This window comes from Neofelis nebulosa, chromosome 11 (genome assembly GCF_028018385.1).
Source record: "Neofelis nebulosa isolate mNeoNeb1 chromosome 11, mNeoNeb1.pri, whole genome shotgun sequence".
Lineage (NCBI taxonomy): Eukaryota > Metazoa > Chordata > Mammalia > Carnivora > Felidae > Neofelis > Neofelis nebulosa.
The window spans coordinates 89,112,865-89,131,013 of record NC_080792.1 but is presented as its reverse complement, the minus strand read 5'-3'; the positions used below and the strand labels follow the sequence as shown (position 1 = coordinate 89,131,013).

Sequence of the window (18,149 nt, the reverse complement as noted above, 5' to 3'; positions counted from 1 at the left end):
ACGGGCAGCAGCGGCCGCTGGGGCGCGCGGGGCACGGCGGCGCCGCGGCGTAGAGCTGTCCAGCCCCGTCCGCGGGCGCGCCCGGCCCCGCGCCCCGCCGGCCGCCGCCTCGTCGTCCGCCGCGACCCGCGGGCCCAGCACGTGCGCGCCCGCCCGCCCGCCGCCCGCGCCGACGGCCCGGGAGCATGCCCGCGGGGGCCCGGCCGCTCGCCCGGGGCCAGCTGGCGGCGGCGGCGGCGGCGGCGGCGGCGCGCGGAGCCGCGGGGCGCAGCCGGCCGGGCCGGGGCCGCGGGGCCCGCGCCTCCCCGGCGGCGTGAGGCGGCGGCGGCGGCGGCGGCCCAGCGCGGGCCGAAGAGGACGGAGCCGCGGCCGCGCCGAGCGGGGTGAGTGTCGCCGCGGCCCGGCCGGAAGGCGGCGCGGCCCGGGGACCCTCCTCGGGCCGGCGGCGGGCCCCCGGAGAGCCGGGCGCGGGGCGGCGACCCCGGAGGCCCCGGCTGCCCGCTCGCCCGCCCGCCGGGGAGGGAAGGAAGGAAGGAGGGAGGGGAGGGAGGGGGGAAAAGTGGGAGACCCGGGCCCGGCCGCCCCGCGCGGGGAGGAGGGTGTGGCGCGCGCGGGGACCCCTGCCTCAGGAAGTCGCCCCGGAGCCCGGCCCCCGGGGACTCGCCGGCCCTCCGGAGTCGGGCCCCAAATGCTAATTGCCGAATTTCCGTCGGTTGCGGCCGGGGCGCGGAGGACTCCCCTCCCCCAGTGACAAGTGTCACCGCGGTCGGGGGGCAGGTGTGTGTGCAGCACCGGGCCTGTCCGGGCCGGCCCCGCGCTCTTGAGGAAGGGCCAGGAAGGGGCCGGGAGGAAGTGGTGGGCACAGCGCTCTGTCCAGCCTTGTGCGGTTTCCCGCCTCCAGCCGGACAGCCCTCCAGCGCCGGCTGTGGCCCGGTGGGTTGTGTGGGGCCTAAGCACGGGGCGTGGCCCTCGGAGAGGGGCCAGAACTTAGAAGAAGGTGCTCCAGGTCCCCCCCTTGGGCTGGGGGGAAATCTGGCCCATCTGCATCCTGAGAGTCTCCCTTTCCTGTTGTAACCTGGCGTGCCGGCTGTGTTAGAGCAGGCAGCTTCCCCTTCCAGCCTTTCTCGTCTGGGGCTCGTGGCTGTTTGGGGGAGAGGGGGACACTTCCCGCCTCCCCCATAATGTGTAAATCCACCCACACAAGAAACCCCAAATCCACATTCTAAGTAAACAATGTGCTTGCTCCGCAAATGTCATTTCAAGGCTTTTCCTCTAGCCCGGTCTCCTTTCAGTGGACCTGCTGCCCCTATATCGAAATTCTGGATTCCTCACCGTACACTCCTCTCCCTGCCTCATAGGGGCTGGGGCACTTCTGCGAAGTCTCAGGCCTGCATGCTTCGCCCTCTGCAGAATCGGGATTCTTCAAAGGAGACCTCATTTGAGCATCTTTCTTGGTCCACTAGCAGCCCTCACCCCAGCGCCCGCCTGGGAGTCCCTGGAGCTGATAGGGTAGACCCCTCTCCTTCATCTGGACCTGGGCTAGCACCCAAGCGCCCGGCGGGACTGTCTGTTCTGAAGCGTCATTGCATTTTATGTCTCTTGTGTGGCTCTTATCGCGCTCTGCCTTATTTTACAGTTACTTTTTGTGCCTGGCTTATCTCCCCTCGCTGGCTTATGAGCTCCTGGAGGATGGGAGTGGAGTTTGGCTCATTCCCAGTTCCTCCGGCCTGGCTTGGCACCCTGGGCACAGTGAGCTTCTAGATGGAGTAGAAGCCCCCACCCCAGCTTGCCTGGGGTGGGGGTGGGGGGCAGGCTATCTAACGCCTGGGCTGTTGCAGTGAAATTATTTTGCATCTGCTAAGAATCTGTACGCCCTGATCGGAAGAGATGCCCGGCCCTCTCCCTTTGCGAAAGAAACACCATGAGTTAGGTAGGGCTGTTTTCTTGTAGGGAGTGAGTCGCCAGATGACTAGGACAGTACGAGCTCTGCTGTTCTCTGGGTGGTGAGCGTGGGATGGTCCTTCTCTCTGGCCTCCCACAGCTCACTGTGGGCGGGAGGCAGTGGGGCAGAGAATTGGACTCCACGGGTCAAGGTTCCAGGCCTGTCTGTCCCACAGTGTCTGTGCGAGCTTAACTAAGACACTTGGTTTCTCTTGGTCTTGGTTGGTCCTTGTGGAATCTGAAAGAAAATTCCTCTGCAAGTACGGGCCCCTCAGGATCTGGGCCCTGCCTCTTCCCTTCTCTCTTATCAAATTCCTCTTATCAGGACCCACAGGCTTGTCTTTACAGGCCTTCCCGGGGAAAGGGGATCACCCCCACCTTTGTGCTACCCCAGTATGACTCACGGCGTGGAACAGCAGTTATCTGTTTATAGGCGCCCCCTCCCCCAACCTCCCCACTTAGACTGAGCTCCTGGGGGAGTGGTGCTGAGTGCTTTTCTCTGTACCCCCAGTGCCTGGCTCATGGTCGGCTCTCAGGAAAACGTTGGGTGAATGTCGAGGAGTTGGCTCGGATGCTGCCAGGAGCCCTTTTCGTCCCAAGTTGACTTCTTGTAGATTCTCAGGGGATCCACCTTTCCTCCCTCTCTATCTAGAGGCCAGTTTTAAAACCAAGCGGATGCTTCTAACCATCCCGTCCGGTTAAGTCTTTCCGACTTGGCCTCTGAGAAGAGCTATTCATGGAGAATGTGCAGCGTTTGTAGAGATTAGAAGAGGAAACTGCTGGTCCTTCAAGATCATTGCCTTGCTGCTTTTGAAAAAGATGCCACGGGCCATGTGCCCTGCAATGGAGGGGTCCTAAGGATCTCACTCGTGAGGACTTAGCGCTGGGCAGGGGAGGTGGTCAGAGCGAGCAGTCATGTGCTCGCAAGCCTCTTCTCAGCCCTGCTTACGTGAGGTCAGCCCCTTGGCAGACGGCCGTTCTGAAACCAGCTTACCAGGATCCCGTGCAGGGGGACACGGATGTGGCCAAGTGGTCTTTGCTTCACCGCAGCTCATTCTGTTGATGTTTATTAACCTTCTACTGGGTACCTGGGGATGTTGTTAAATAGAGCCATGACAAATCCCAGTCTGGTTTGCTCCAAAACCTTGGAACAGGGGGCATTGACCCCCTCTCTGCTCAAGGCTTCCTACGTAGTCTTGTATGAAAACTTTGTTTTAGAATCTAGGGCCAGGCAAACTTTGCCTCCGGCAAGAAACTAGGTTGCCACTTCCTTTGACAACGAGAAGGAAGGTGGGGAAAGACATGCCGTGTGTGCGTACTGTGTGACGGGCTTCCTCGTTAGTCCTGGGGTTAGTTAGTAAGTAGTGTTCTTCCCCCATTTTCTCAGAGAAAGAAATGGAAACACAGGGAGATTAACTGATTTGCCCAAAGGCTCTCTGGATTTGTACCCAGTTCTACCTGACCCTCCCCGTACCGCCCACGCAGTCTTTTCGATTGATTTACAGTTACCTTTTCTCCTTGGCTTCCAGGATGCTTGGTGTACAATGCATTATTCCATCTAGCAATTGTATTCACTTACCCTCGTGGTCAGCATATTTATTCCTACTTTCCTTTGTGTCTGTGTGTATGTTTATGTGTAAACCTATCTGTATTCTTTGCAAGTCACAAAAGGTTTCTGGAAAACAGGACAGGTAAAGTGAGTTAAATACAATAAGTAACATTGCACCTAAAACTTAGGCCGGCTCACTGTGTGGTTAGGGAGATGTACCCCACAAGTTACACAGGTTGTGTGTGTTAACTGTTGCTTAAATGGCAGGCACAGGGGCACCTGGCTGGCTCTGTTGGTACAGCATGCGACTCTTGATCTCACGGTGGTAGGTTCAAGCCCCACGTTGGGTGTAGAGATTACTTATAAAAATCTTAGAAAAAAAAAGATATTTAAATGGCAGGCACAGAGGAGGAGATGCCCTTTCTGGGTCAGGCAATCAGGGCTGACTTCCTGGAAGAGGTGGGATTTGAACAAGGCCTTGACAAAATAGGTGGAGTTTTCATGGCCACAGCACCTGTGAAGGTGTGTGGGATTTAGGGTCTAATTACAAAGGCCACACCAGAAAAGTGTGGGTGTGAAGGGAGAGGACTGGTCTAGAGGGTAAAGGGCGGGGGGGGGGGGGGGGGCTGAGTGATGCCTTTTCACACTGTCTCTAGCCCTGGACAGAGTGCCTGAGAACACTGGAGTTGGGAGAGTTGCACCCCGTTAAAGACTAGAAGTTGAGGCCAGCAGAAGAGAAGTGACTTGCCCAACACCCCTCTTTCAGCCTGGACCCCAGGTCTCTGATTGCCAGTTCAGTGCTCGCTCTTTATACTAGCAAGGCTGATGACAGCGGCAGCCTCACACGTTGGCCCTTTCTTCCTGTAAAATGGGTAAAGGGGTGCCGACTCCCTCACACCCAGCCCAGCAAACACCATGACAAACCCAGGCTGAAGCTTTATGGCCAGAGACACAGAGAGCGCTGTTGGAGAGGAGAGCTGGCATTTGCTTTCATTACTCATATTAACAACTGCCCTTGCCAGAGGACGGGAAGAAAATTAACCAACAGGCAGGGTTCCGGTAACAGACAAATCAAAACCCGAAGCAACGGCCTTGGGGGAAAGCATGGAAAAAGCAGTTTCACATCCTCTCCTGGCTGAAGGCCCTCATCCTTCGCAAAGCTTTTCTGTTGTGGGAATGGGGTCAGGAGTCGGGGTGCAGGGCAAGAGCAGAAAGTCTCCAAAACAGCAGCAGGACTCGGGGGACCGGGAGGCAGATCCTGTCTCAGAGCCATGTAGTAGGCGGGGTATGGACCTGCCCACCTGCGGCTGCGGGAAGGAGAGCCCTGCAGAGCAAAAGACTTCCACTCATAATATATCATACATCGCTTGTGCACACAGTTCAGGCTCCTGAATCCCGGCCATTCCGTCTATAAGGTGTCACGAACACTACATCAGGGAGCATAGAACCGCTGCCCTAGGGGAAGGGCAGGCTAGGTTCCTGTGAGCCTCTGGTCACACGTTGGTTCACCAATCAGTACATCACCTTGTTTTATGTATGTTTCTGTTTAAAGATGCCTAGTATAGTAGATACTGTTATTCATTAACACAACACAGCCAACAGCAGTTACACTCACACCTGAATGAAGCTTATCTAACATGGGTATTTCCTCTGTGAGGCCCATCACTGCTCGGAAACAGGGGGCTGGTGATTCAACACTGGGCCCGTGGCCACTTCACATGGTGGAATCACAACGAAAAGCACCAAAATGTGAGAAAACGTGGCGCTAAATAGAAAGCAAAAAGGACACTCGTTTACAGTCCTAGAGCTGAAACAAAAGGCAGCGTGTTACCTTGTTCAGCCTCAGCTGGGATCACACACACTGGATGACTCAAAATCCTTCCCTGCCCTGCGCATGTTTGCAAATGTCCACGGAAGCACCACGACATGGTAACGTTAGTAAGGAATTCGTAAATACGGAATCCGTGAATAATGAGGACGACCCGTGTATACAGAGCGCTTCCACAATGGCTTCTTTCAACTTGAGTGCCACAGCATTCCTCAGAGATAAGGACGGACTGTTACCCAAACTTTACAGAAAGAGGAAAACGGGCTCAGAGAGGTATAGTAACCTGCTTGTGCTCGCAGAAGCAGCTGGGCGGGGCCAAGATTTGCACCCACCCCTGGTCGGCTCCCACCTGGCTCTTCCTCCTCATGTCTGGCACACATGCGGTGGGATTCTTTTCTCCTCGTGTCTCCCCCAGTGCAGGGACCTGGTCTGCCATTCATGCCATCGTGTCCGCCCCCCTCCCCCCCCCCCCCCCCCCCCAGTGTCTCCAGCATCTAGCACAGGGCACCTCATTGGTGCTCAGTACGTACGTGGGGAATGGAAGCTAAGGCTGCAGATTCTGGTGTTTGCTATCTCGGGTGCCATTGAAAAGGACGAGTTCTCGGGCATAGGTCCCCTCCTTTGGCTCCCCTGTGCCCTCTTTCAGAAGGTGCACCCACCTCTCTTTCCCACAAGCCTGCTGTCTGGAGGTGCTTGTGGGCACCCCGCCCCCAACAAGGGAGGGTCAGCAAGCCTACGTAGGTCCCTCTAACTGCTCTCTGCTGAGAGGAGCTGAGGGTAGTCCTTCACCCAAAGGAATGACCCTCTTAGGGAGGTGTTTCAGGCCAACGTGGGGCTTCCTATGGCTTCAAATCCTGGCCTTGTTCCTCCTGGGAACCTTTCCAGAAACGTTTTGCCCCGTGTGCCCTGTTAAGAGCTGGAACGCAGGTAATACAGATGATTGCTCGTTCTTCTCTCTGAGGCTGTTTCCCTTTGCAGAGGTGGTTCCTGGGGATGGATGGCCTTTTCTCTTTGGGCAGCTGGGGGGGGCTCCCCCCCCCCCCCCCCCCGCGGCCTCTGTAGGGCCTGGCTGACTCATCGGCTGTGCTGTGGAGCAAGGTGCCAGCTCTTTCCCCACTGCTGCCCTGCCAGGACTGAGTCAGGCTCTGCAGCCTGCTGGGCTCACCTGGCCTCATTCCACAAAAGAATCCAGCCCCCCGCTGGGGGCTTACCAGGTGCCAGGGTCCTGAGTGAGGCGGGTAGAGGGAGGGCCAGCTCAGCAGGTGCAGCCAGCTGTCCCCTGCTGTCCCTGTGCAGCCCTTTTCGAGGCCATCTCGAGGTGGGTGAGGGGGAGGGAGTGTGTGGCGTAGAAATAAGGTGACCATTCTCATTTTCAGTGGCGAATACTCGGGCACAGGTTGGCCGAGGGGCAGGGCTTCCCCGAGGTCCGGAAGCTCCGCTAAGGCTGGTTTCGTGATAGCACGTCCACTCCCCTCCTCTGTCCTACTGGAGGGCCCATTAATTGCTTTTCTTGGCACTTTGTAAGAGTTGACTTTTCACTTGCATTTTCATGAGGGGGGGAAAAAAACCCCAAACATTTTCTGCAATTACAGTTTTTCCCTCTTGGGCAATCACAATGGAAAAAAGCATTTAAGTCCTTTGGAAACCACACATCAGCGAGGCTCACCGAGCCGGGTGGGGAGCATTCGTCAGGGCCAGACACGAAGGCAATTCGGCGGCTACCGCGTAGGGAAACAATCATTTCACATTTATTTTGGGTTTGCAGCATATTTCAATTAGTTCGCCAGTGTTGTGCATCTGACAGGCCAAACGTTTATTATGGTTGAACCATCTGGGAGGTGGGAGGCCCGCAGCCCTTCCCCCGTGGCAGTCGGTAACTACTAGTTTAAAGGAAATTTGATGTGTTGGAGAACCCGACGCTAAAACACCATTAATAACAAAAGCCTGGAGAGTTCTGAAAGCTCGCTCCCTGGTTTAGCCAGGGACATGGATAATCCAAGACCTAATTTTTCCTCTGCGTGTGTGACATTTTCCAATACAGTGAAGCAAAGTTCTGAAGTGGCTTGTTTAATTGGTCCAGAGCACGGTCTGTATTAACCCCGTGCGGAAAGGAGCTCATTAATTTGGAGTAGGATGCAGCGAGGCCCGAAGCCCGTGCCTTTGCTGCAGAGAAGTAGCAAGGGAGGTGGTTAACAGATCCCTGCATTAGTATGCAGCTGAGCTCCCATCCTGTGCTGTGCTAGAGAACGTTGGTTTTATTTCGGTTCCCAGCCTCCGGTGACTCACCGTAGCATCGTGAGTTCACGGTAATGACTGCTGACCAGCCCGGTCCGTCCCGCGCTCCCTGGGTACCAAGGCTTACAGCACTCAATTACACCCATTTTTCTTTTTACCTCTGTTATTTCCCCTGGCTAGAAAGTCTCTTTCCTGAGGAATGTTCTGTCTGACTTTCCAGCAGGGGGGAAGAAAGGAATTCAGAATCTTACGACTGGATGAACCGGAAGGAGCATTGGAAAAAACCAAGTCCAAGGGTTTGACCTTTCCGTGTGGAGGAATGACTTTCTGTTTCCCTGAAACCTTAAGAGCCTAGGGCTGGACGTGGAGCAGAATTGAGACTCAAGGACACAGTAGTGAACTGGAGGCCGGCTCATAAATTCTGGGCCAACCAGTTCACTCAAGTTTGTCCTGGTGGCCTGGTAGCTGCAGGACTGGTGTTTGGAGGGTTTAGGCTAATAATGGCACGTGTCTCGTACCCAGTTAGGTCGACCTTTAATTGTGGACTTTTCCAGATACCGAGATTCCTGCTCCAGGAGAAGGCTCTTCCCTCTCGAAACCGCAGTGGGAACCCCTGGTCTGGCCCAGCTGTTCAGCAGGCTGAGGGACTTGGCTTGTTTGTCTTTGAACCTAGTGCCTGGCACAGTGGCTGGTCGTGACGCAGGGCCTGATGACCATGTTGGGAGAGGCAGTGACTATAGGGTCCAGAGGTGAAGGGGCCTTTCTTGTTTATCCACCTTTTTATAATACCCTGCGGTACACAGGTGCTTTTACCCACCGTGCCTCATTTGACCCACGTAAGTGCTGCTGTGCCCGTTTGACAGGTGAAGAAACTGAGGCTCAGAGGGGTCATGAATTGGCAGCCTGAGCTTCCACCTTCCCTGTTTCACACATGGGGGCACCATAACTCAGAGAGGTTGTGATTTGGGCCAACTGCAGAGGAAGCTCACTGTTGACCTCGCCAGGTCCGGATTCCTCACAGCCGTGTTCATGTTCAGTCACGTCTGTTACACGCCCTTGCTGTGGTGTTATGTCCCATCAGTATTCCTGATCTGATTCAGTCTGAACAGGGCAGAGGGCTTCTCATTTTGGGTCCGTATGTGTTTTTCTCGCCTTTTTTCTTTTCTTCCTTCCTTCTTCTTTTTTTTTTTTTTTTCCAGAGGGGAAAAACAGAATTCCTTTTCTGTCTGTTATGTAGCTTTTGCTTTTCAAAGAGGCCACAGAGCTCCACAAACTTAGGCGGATTCCCTGAGACAGCACGCTCTGAGGTCATGGCTGTTTACAGATTCGGGCCCTGATGTCTCCAGCTGTGCACCTGGGAGGCTCCCGATCAGAGACCCCGAAGCAGGCCCTTGGGCCACTGGGTATGTCTCGTGCTTTGTTTCCCTCCTCAAATGAGAACAGCATTCCTAGGAGAGTGATGGCTGGTCAACCCCTGTGTGTGGGGGTGATGAAGTTTTGGGGTGATGGTGAGGTGGTCTGGAGCTGACGGCCAAGAAAGAATTCTTGAAGATGTCTTTGGTACAAACAGGTGATTTTATTAAAGCACAGGGACAGGACCCGTGGGCAGGAAGAGCCCTGCTGGGGCTTCATATACTGTGAAGTTGGGGAATAAAGTCAAAAAGGGAGGCCTCCAGAAGGACTTTGATATGCTAACAACTCCTGAGATACCAGAGGCCTTGCTATTGTCAGGCTACGGTTGTTTTCCCTCTAGTGAGGCATTAACAGTAGGACAGTAGGGGGTTCCTGGAGAAATGTTACACTCTGGATTTGCTTCAAGTGTTTGTCAATGGGGCTGCAGGTTATAAGGAAATTTAATTTTACCTGCCATTTCCTTCTTGTCTTTGTTCCCACATCACTATGGAGGGGAGGGTGATATTGGGGCTCCGGGAAACTGAGTCTACCGGTTTCTAGAGATTAGGCTGCTGATAGGATTGCCTTTTCTTGTAATTTACTAAGATGTTTGTAAACCGATGGAGACTCATGTCCTGTGTGACTGTGATCTCTGTCAGTTAACCATTGGTTTTCCCCTTTCTTTTGTTCTTGGGAATGTCCAAGGAGTGTCCAAGGAATTTCACACATATGCCACCTGCGGCGGCGGGGGGGGGGGGTGTTGTTAGCTTGTGTTTTGCCCTCCGCCTGCCTTATGCTCCCTCATCAGGGGTGGGGCAGGCAGTTTTTTTAAAAAGGGCACAGTTCAGAGTGAGCTTGTTGGGAAGGGGGAGGACCCGTTAACCATCCAGCCTGGGTTCTCACCGGAGGCCGGGTCAGCTTGGACTGTGTCTGTCCCCTCTTCCTGCTCTGCTGCCGCCCTTTTCCTCACTCTGTGGCTCATTAGAGAAAGAGAAGGGACCAGAGTGGACATGTTAGGAGTGCAGCAGGAAGCCAGGTAGAGGAGGAGGAGGGGAGGTGCATAGGCTTTGTGTCTCCTCCCTGCACCACCATCACCTGCCTTCCTTAGTGTGTCGGGGCTCCTGGGAGCGGGGAGAGTGGAAGGGCCCATGGCCCCTGGGCCGGAAGGAGCGCGGCTGATGGAGGTGGGTCCACGCAGGAGCCTCTGGCTCAGATCAGGGTCCCTTCACCTAGAGGTATGAGGGTTTGCTTTTCCCAGAAGGCCTAGAGGTGTATGTCCAGAGTGGCAGATTTGGGTCCTTGCTCCCGATGGAGATACACCCCTGGAGCTTGTCCCCCCCTTGCGGTAATTCTTGGGCCCAGGTGTCCTAGCCACCCATGTGGCTCAGGGCAGGGGCCGGGTTATCTCGTTTTGGCTTTCCTTGGAGTGCCTCACCTCGTGCTGAACTTGGAAAAGGGGTTCACAGAATCTCTGAATGAAACATGGGGAAGGTGGCCTGGCCCACCTGCTTGCCTGAGTTTTCTTGCTTCCACTGAAATCCTTTCTGGTGCTTGGAATAACCCAGAAGGATTTCAAGCCTCTGGCTATGCTCAGGCTTGGATCCTGAAGGAAAATGGAGATTCCAGCCTGTGTGGCACATGGGAGCAGGCAGGAAGGGCCGCAGGATATCCTTTCCTTCCCTTTCCTTTCTGTAAATTGAAGTGAAATTCACAGAACATATAATTAACCATTTCTGAAGTGTACAATTCAGTATGAGATAGTACATTCAGAAGGCTGTGCAATCAGCACCTCTGTCTGGTTCCAGAACCTTCTTATTACCTGAGAAGGAAACACCCCACCCCTTCCCCCAGCCACAACTAATCTACTTTCTGTATGGATTTTCTATTCTGGGCGTCCCATATAGAAGGAGTCCTACAATGCGTCACCTTTTCTTTTTTTCTTTTCTTTCCTTTTTTTCTTTTTTTTTTTTTTAATGTTTATTTACTTTTGAGAGAGAGAGTGAGAGGGAGAGGGAGAGGGAGAGGGAGAGGGGGAAGGGCAGAGAGGGAGACACAGAATCTGAAGCAGGCTCCAGGCTCTGAGCTGTCAGCACAGAGCCCAACAAGAACTGTGAGAACATGACCTGAGCCAAAGTTGGATGCTCAATCAACTGAGGCGTCAAGGCGCCCCTGTGTGTGACCTTTTTCACGTCTGACTTCTTTCACAGAAACATAATGTTTTCGATGTTCCTTCACGTTGAAACAAAAGTCAGAACTTCGTTCCTTGTTTTGTGTGTGTAACATATATATAATATCAAGTTTACCGTCTTAACCGTGTTTAAGCGAACGGTTCTGTGGCAGTAAGTGCCTTCACACTGCAGCCGCCACCACCGTCCGTCTCCAGATCGCTTTCACCTTCCCCAAGCAGAGACTTGTGCCCATGAAACACTGACTCCCCGGTCCCCTCCACTTTCTGTCTCTAGGAACGCGACTCCTCTGGGTGCCTCACGTAAGCAGAATCATACAGGATCTGTCCCTTTGCGACCAGCCTATTTCACTTAAGACAGTGCCCTGACAGTTGACCCATGTTGTAGATTGAGACAGAACTGCATTTTTTTTTTTTTTTTTTTTTTTTTTTTATGGCTGAGTCATATTCCACTGTATGGGTTTATCCATACATCTGGTGAAGGAGACACTTGCGTTGTGATTCCGGGCCAGTGAGGTGTTGACTCTGGATGGGAACACTGAAAGACAGCTGAACTGGGAGGGCCCGGGGGTCCGGAGGCGGGAGTTGTACTCTTTCCGAGGGCTGTGGCCTTGGACAATTGGACCTTTCTGTGCCTTGGTTTCTGTATCCATCCGATGGGTAGGGATGCTCCCTTCTAGGGGTGCTAGGTGGATGCAGCTGTGTGTGGCATGGGGGACTGTCATGCCACTGTCTTCCCAGTGAGGGGCATGAGGCCCTGTGGTGCCTGGCCTTCCACCCATCTGGGCTCACCTGTGACGTCCACTTGCCGGAAGTGTCTCTCCCTGGCAGAGAGGTTCCAGAGAGCCAGCTCCAGAAGGGGGTGGCGGTGGGTCCTGCCTCTTGGTGGCTTTCAGAGCACTCGCTGATGCCTGGCTGATAGCAGTGCCAGTCGCACGGCCTCCTGAAGCATCATCCCCATCCCCGGGGCCGCTCCTTCGTCGCTTCAGGAAATCAAAGCCAGGAGGATGACATCGGCAGGCAGCCTCCTGGGGTGGCTGAGTCAGAGCAGAAAGTCAGTCTGGAATTCACTAAGTCACACTTGCCTTCATTAGGCTAATTAACTTTTGATGTGAATTAGCTTTATGAGCTGCTTTAGGAAATCCATGACCAGGCTGGGGCCAGCTTGGTGTGCAGCGGTGCCTAGGAAGCTGTGCTGTACATTTCCATATCTGCCAATTAAGGATGCTTCATTATTAACCTAAGGCTGGGTGGCTAATGAGGAGCCGCATACTTTGTGCTTTATTTGAGCATTTGAAGGCCTTTTAAAATTAGCCATAATAGAGTCAAGATCGTACTAGGCATCATAAGCTGTGATCCATGTTGCAGATTGCTTGGATTGTAAACTGAGGCTGTGTGTGTGTGATTAGTGGAAGTTCACACAGATTGAGAGTGAGGTGGGGGGGGGGGTTCAGTGTGTGTGAACTGCCAGCTAACAGCTAATGTGGGGAGTTCACTGGTAGGTTCTCAGGCTAGCCTACTGACAAAAATACCACCCAGCAGACGGCCGAGTGACTGAGTTCTTGGGGCGCCTCTTCTGTGCCAGGTCTTCCACAGCCCTCTGCACGTAACCCCGTCGTACGGATGAGAAACCTGAGGCCCACGAGGGAAAAGCGACTTCCCCGAGAACACGGAGCCAGTGGACTCGAATCCAGCATTCTGGCTCTCCCATTTTGAGAGCCCACCTAGGCATCTAAGCATTATGTGAACTTTTTTTTAAGTGGACAAGCTTGTCCCACGGTGCAGTTGGAGAAGAAACACTTCTTACTTCCAAGGCTTAAGTGGGCCTCGTGAGGCCTGCCATGAAGAGAGCACTTGTTTGTGCCCGAGGGTTTGTGCCCAGAGGGCAGGGTACTGTTCGCTTGCTGGCCCTTACCCACGTGGAGTCCGTTTGTCCAGGACCCTGTGGGTGACAGTCTTTGCAGACTCCTCCAGGGGAGTGTCACAGATGGTGATTTATGTTACCAGTGACCTGAGTGTGCTGTCACCTGTTTTCACAGCTCAGGGGTCTTTCTTTGCTGCTTAGGTGTTGGTCACCAAGTGTCACCAAGCTTTCACAAGCCCCCATGCAGCTGGAGCTGCACAGACGGGGGGCGGGAGGGGGGGGGGTTTCAGGAGGTAGAGGTTTTATTTTTAGCCCTGCAGCCTCTGTGATTCTGTCACTATGGAGATACCAGGCTGGGGGCCCACGAGGCTCCATGCTTCCCCTGACGTAGAGGAAAGAGGGTCCTGTTTCCTTCCTGGAACTTGGTTCCCTGGACAGCCTGGGCTTCTCAGTTGAGACCTCAGTCTGTGTGTGTGTGTGTGTGTGTGTGTGTGTGTGTGTGTGTGTGTGTGTGTGTGAGAGAGAGAGAGAGAGAGAGAGAGAGAGAGAGAGAGAGACAGATGCCACTGCTCGTGATGAGGACAAAGTAGCTCTGGGACCAGGCCCCGTGTGGGGACCACTGGCCACGGCCGTCTTGTGCTGTGGCTGGACTGTGCCGGGAGACCAGAGGCTCTGTTTAAGCTGTGCTGTGCGGCCTTGGGCAGGATTCCTTTCTCTCCCTGGATCTTCATTTCCTCACCTGACAAGTTGGGATGAAAATTCCTGCCCTATGTCCTTCTCTGGATCTGGTGACATAATTTTTGGGGGGCAAACTTCGAGTCTATAATGAGGTGTGAGTGCCGCGAGTGTGTGTGTGTGTGTGTGTGTGTGTGTGTGTGCGCGAGTGTGTGAGCATGTCCGGTAATTATTGTGACGCCAAGGTCACCCTCAGCAGATCTTCTAGAATTTTTCCTGCTCCTTCATCTTGCTACTGGTCCCTGTGATTTGGCTCCTCTGTTCGAAGGCAGAGAAAGAACAGGTCGGAGGGAAAAGGATTTAGTGCTTTGCATACATTGTCGTAAAAGATAAATCAAGGGACGACGTGGACACCGCCCCCTCTTCCCCACTACCTGTGTGCCATCCCGTAGAGTTTATGAAGGTACTCTGTCTTCCATTCCCGTGGCAAATACCTGCCTCCAGAGGGAAGTGACACTCGGCACGTTAGCTCTGTTCCTACAGTGGACATGACTGAGGCGCGCAGCGACCGAAGCGCTTGTCCGGACTAGAACTGAGTTTCCCCTGACTCTACGACCAGCACGGTCTCTGGGGCTCCGTACAGAACGGCAGGCATAAAGCAAACAGATGCTACTCTTTAAAATTCTCCTTTTAAAATCTCAGGCGTGGCTGTGATCCAAACACAGGACATAACGGGTGTCGGTGAGGATGTGGAGAAATGGGGACCCTGGCGCCCTGCTAGGGGGAACGTAAAATGGGGCGGCTGCTCTGGAGAACAGTCTGGCGGTTCCTTAAATGGTTAAACACAGAGTTGCCCTATGACCAGGCGGTTGCACCCATAGGTCACTGTGCTTAAAAGCATTGAGAGCAGGGACTTGAACAGATGTTTGTACACCGGCCGGAAGGTGGAAAGACCCCCAAGTGTCCATCAGCTGATGGATGAGTGAACATGGACGTTTGTCCAGTGGAATGTCATTCAGCCGTAAAAAGGAGGGAGACTGACCCCTTCTACAGCACGGATGAAACCTCAAGTGGGGTAAAAGAAGCCAGTCACAGAAGGACAATGTCGTGTGATTCTCCTTACCCGAGGTGTCCAGAATGGGCGAATTCATAGAGACAAAAAGTAGAGTGGTGGCTACCGGGGTCTGGGGGAGGAGGGATGGGGAGTTAGTGTTTAATGGGTATGGAGCTTCTGTTTGGGGTGATGAAAATGTTCTGAAATAGTGGTGGTGTTTATACCATTGTGAATAGTCTGTGAATGGTGCACCTAAAAATGATTACGATGAAGAAAACCCCCCAAAAAACCAAAAACACCAAACCCAGGCTTGTCTTGGAATCCCAAGTGAGACTTGTGGGCTGGATCCCACGTTCCTTTTACTTTATGGAGCCCCTAGCTTCCCCCCCCCCCCCCCCCCCCCGGGAATTGGGAGAGGCCCAGCTGGTCCTCGTGCTCTTTGGGGAGTGCACTCCCGGCGGCTAACGGCCACGCTCGGTCCCTGCATGCGAACGGCATCTGTCTCTGCGGAACATTTGTGCGCCTGACGTCGGACATGTCCTTTTATGGCTCTGCTTGTTCTCCGCGAGTGGAAAGACAAATACCTTTTCAAAGAGCAGATGCCATCTGCCCGGGGTCCCTGGCATCCACAGCTGCGAAGTGAGTGGGAGCCGGCTCCGCCGAGGGGCAGGTGCCGCGGCCCCGGGGGGAGCCAGGCGGGGGGGGGGGGGGTGCGCGGAGGAGTCAACCCCGCGGGTGGCCGGGGCCCTGTGCAGACAGCCAGGGCGCAGAGCGAGGCTCTGCCACCCACCTGCTGTGGGGACCCAGCGGGGCACGGGCTCTCACCAAGCTTCTTTTGGCTCACCTGCCTCTCGGCTGGTCGTGAGGTTTCCAGGAGATTGTGTGTGCCCAGCACAGTGCCTGGGGCCTCACCGAGCTTCTTGTTCTGGCCCCGCAGAGGTGCTGGGGTCCTTGGTGTCTTCTAGGAAGAGGCCGCAGCCTTGGGAGTGTTCTGGAGGTGTAGCCGTTTGAGAGGGTGAGGCCTGTTGACTGGGGCAGGGAGGAAGGGGCCATGTGGTTTGAGGGATTCTGGGCCACACCGAACTCCCCCTGTGCCTCACGGAGTCCCCTGCTCTGTGGGCAAACATATTCGAGTTCTGGGGCCGGGTAACAAATCACTGCACACCACGGGGCTCAAAACACAGAAACGTGCTCTCTCCTAGTTCAGGAGACACAAAGTCTGCATTTAGGCTTTGGGTAACGTTGGTTCCTCCCGGGGGCTCCGAGGGAGAATCTGTTCCAGGCCTCCCTCCTGGCTGCCGGTGGTGTTCCTTGACACTGGACTCCCGTCTCTGCCTCTGTCTCCATGTGGTTGTCTTCCGTGTGTGTGTGTGTGTGTGTGTGTGTGTGTGTCCCCGGGTCTCTTCCTGTGAGGACACCAGTCATATTGGATCAGGGCCCCCCTAGTCTAGTGTGACCTCACCTTAACTAATATATCTGTAAAGATCCTATTTCCAGATAAGGTCACATTTTGAGGTTCCAAGAAGGACGTGGATTTTGGGGGCACAGCCTTCAACCCCGTATCATCTCCATACTTGTTGGATGAGCGAGCGAGGGGAATCACTATGAAAAGCCGTCCAAGTGTGTCTGTGTTGGTGAAGAAGGTAGGGGCATCCCCGTCGACCTGGGTGTGTGAGAGGGCGGCTCCAGGATCTCCCCCTTCTCCCGGCAGGCCCTCCACCGCTACCTTCTGTCCCCTGAGTGAGCACTCCCGCTGCCTCCTGACTCAGCCCCCTTCCAGGTAGCAACAGCAACATTTATTACAGGGAAAGTCATGACACAGCGGGGGTTCTCTGCTTCCTTTCTGCCCGAGCTCTCAAAGCTCTCTTTGTTTCTCTCCCCTCCCCTTGGAGCCAAGGAAGACTGTAGGGGTGGCCCGTGGCCTTGGGCAAATCAGCTTCCCTCTTTGAACCTCAGTTTCCGGTCTGCAGATGAAGGAAGCTGAGCTGGGTGCCTCTGAAGGGCTTTTCTGCTCCATGATTATTTGTTTTACTGCCGAGAAGATTATGGGCTAGGAAAGCATGCCCTTGGGCTCCATAGGAGGCAGGACTCAAGTCCAGAGGTTCCCGAGTCTTCCCTGCCACCTCCTGTAGGAAGCCCTCTGTGATTGACCCCATTCATGTGTGGTTCCTCCAGTCCTCACTGTGCCCCGTGTGTGACACATGAATTCACAAATCCTAGCCTGCTCTTCAGATGTGTGCCGTTGTGTTTGTGTGCGCGTGTGTGCACACGCACTCTCTTCTTCATGTTCCCTTCCCTCCTTTCTTCTGTAGGCAGGAGCTATTTGCTTGGGGTCTCTCTCTGTGTCCCACCAGAAAGGCACCGGGCAGAGGGTTCACTGTACTGGGTTGTGGACCAGTCTCAAAAACATAAGCAGACGATTATTTACTAGGAGATCTGCTAAAAGAAAAAAGGGGGGGGGCGGAGAAAAACCACTTAGATGCTTTCAATAGATGCCAGGAAAGCATTTGATAAACTGCAACATCCATTACTCTTAATAACGTAGAGACTGAGCGATAGACACAGATCGCACCGTCCTAGAGAGCATTTCCACTCGGTGGCGGCTCACTCCTTCGTGGCGAAGCGCTGTGGCAGCACCTTCCAAAGTTGTTTGAGGGGCACGGAACGCTGTTGCAGGTTGTGCCGCAAAAGGATTTCAGGGCCAGCCAGTATCTGGAAACCCCTTGCTGCGAGAGGCATCCCTCTGAGACACGCTCACCCTCTGCCATTAGTATTAAACATCTCTGTAGATGGAAGGAAGCCAGGCCAGTGGGCCGGGGAAAGGAGGTTGCAGAATTAATGTTTTGAGATGGATACAGTGTTCATCTCAGGAAAGCGGACATAACTGACAAGCAATTAGAAGCAGTAAGACGGGGCGCCTGGGTGGCTCGGGGTCGGTGAAGCGCCCGACTTGCGCTCAGGTCACGATCTCGCGGTCCGTGGGTTCGAGCCCCGCGTCGGGCTCTGTGCTGACGGCTCGGAGCCTGGAGCCTGCTTCGGACTGTGTGCCTCCCTCTCTCTCACTGCTCCTCCTCCACTTGTGCTCTTTCTGTCTCAAAAATAAATGAACATTAAAAGAAAAAAGGAGAAGTAGCAAGACAGTACGGTGGCCAAGTTGCCACACGCCCATCACTGCCTTCCTGGGTGTCAGAGGTAACTGGCTGGCAGCTGTGATGGGAAGAGCGCCTCTGGCATCCTGCTCGGGTGTCGACAAACCAGGGGCCTTCTTTCCTGGTTAGGAATAAGAGTGACACCCGGGCGGTCTCAGCCGCCAGCATCTCCTCCGCCTCCCTGGAGCCCAGAATCCCAGGGAAATGTGGGGGAGTGACGCAACGCGGAGCATTCCAGATCTCTCCTGGCCCTCTCTCCTGGGGTCAGGCGGGAGCT

At 54.6% G+C, this 18,149-nt stretch overlaps 1 protein-coding gene across 12 annotated transcripts in view; it reads left to right on the top strand.

Annotated features, from left to right (window-relative positions):
* The first annotated feature begins 246 nt into the window (after positions 1-246).
* Positions 247-18,149, top strand: part of PITPNM2 (phosphatidylinositol transfer protein membrane associated 2) — a 144,488-nt gene continuing 126,585 nt past the window's right edge. For 11 of the 12 annotated variants that reach the window (XM_058691408.1, XM_058691405.1, XM_058691406.1 and 8 more), the window contains exon 1: positions 247-383. The gene's annotated coding sequence lies outside the window, so the exon portion shown is untranslated. The remainder of the gene's footprint in view (positions 384-18,149) is intronic. The other variant, XM_058691396.1, reaches the window with a different exon arrangement.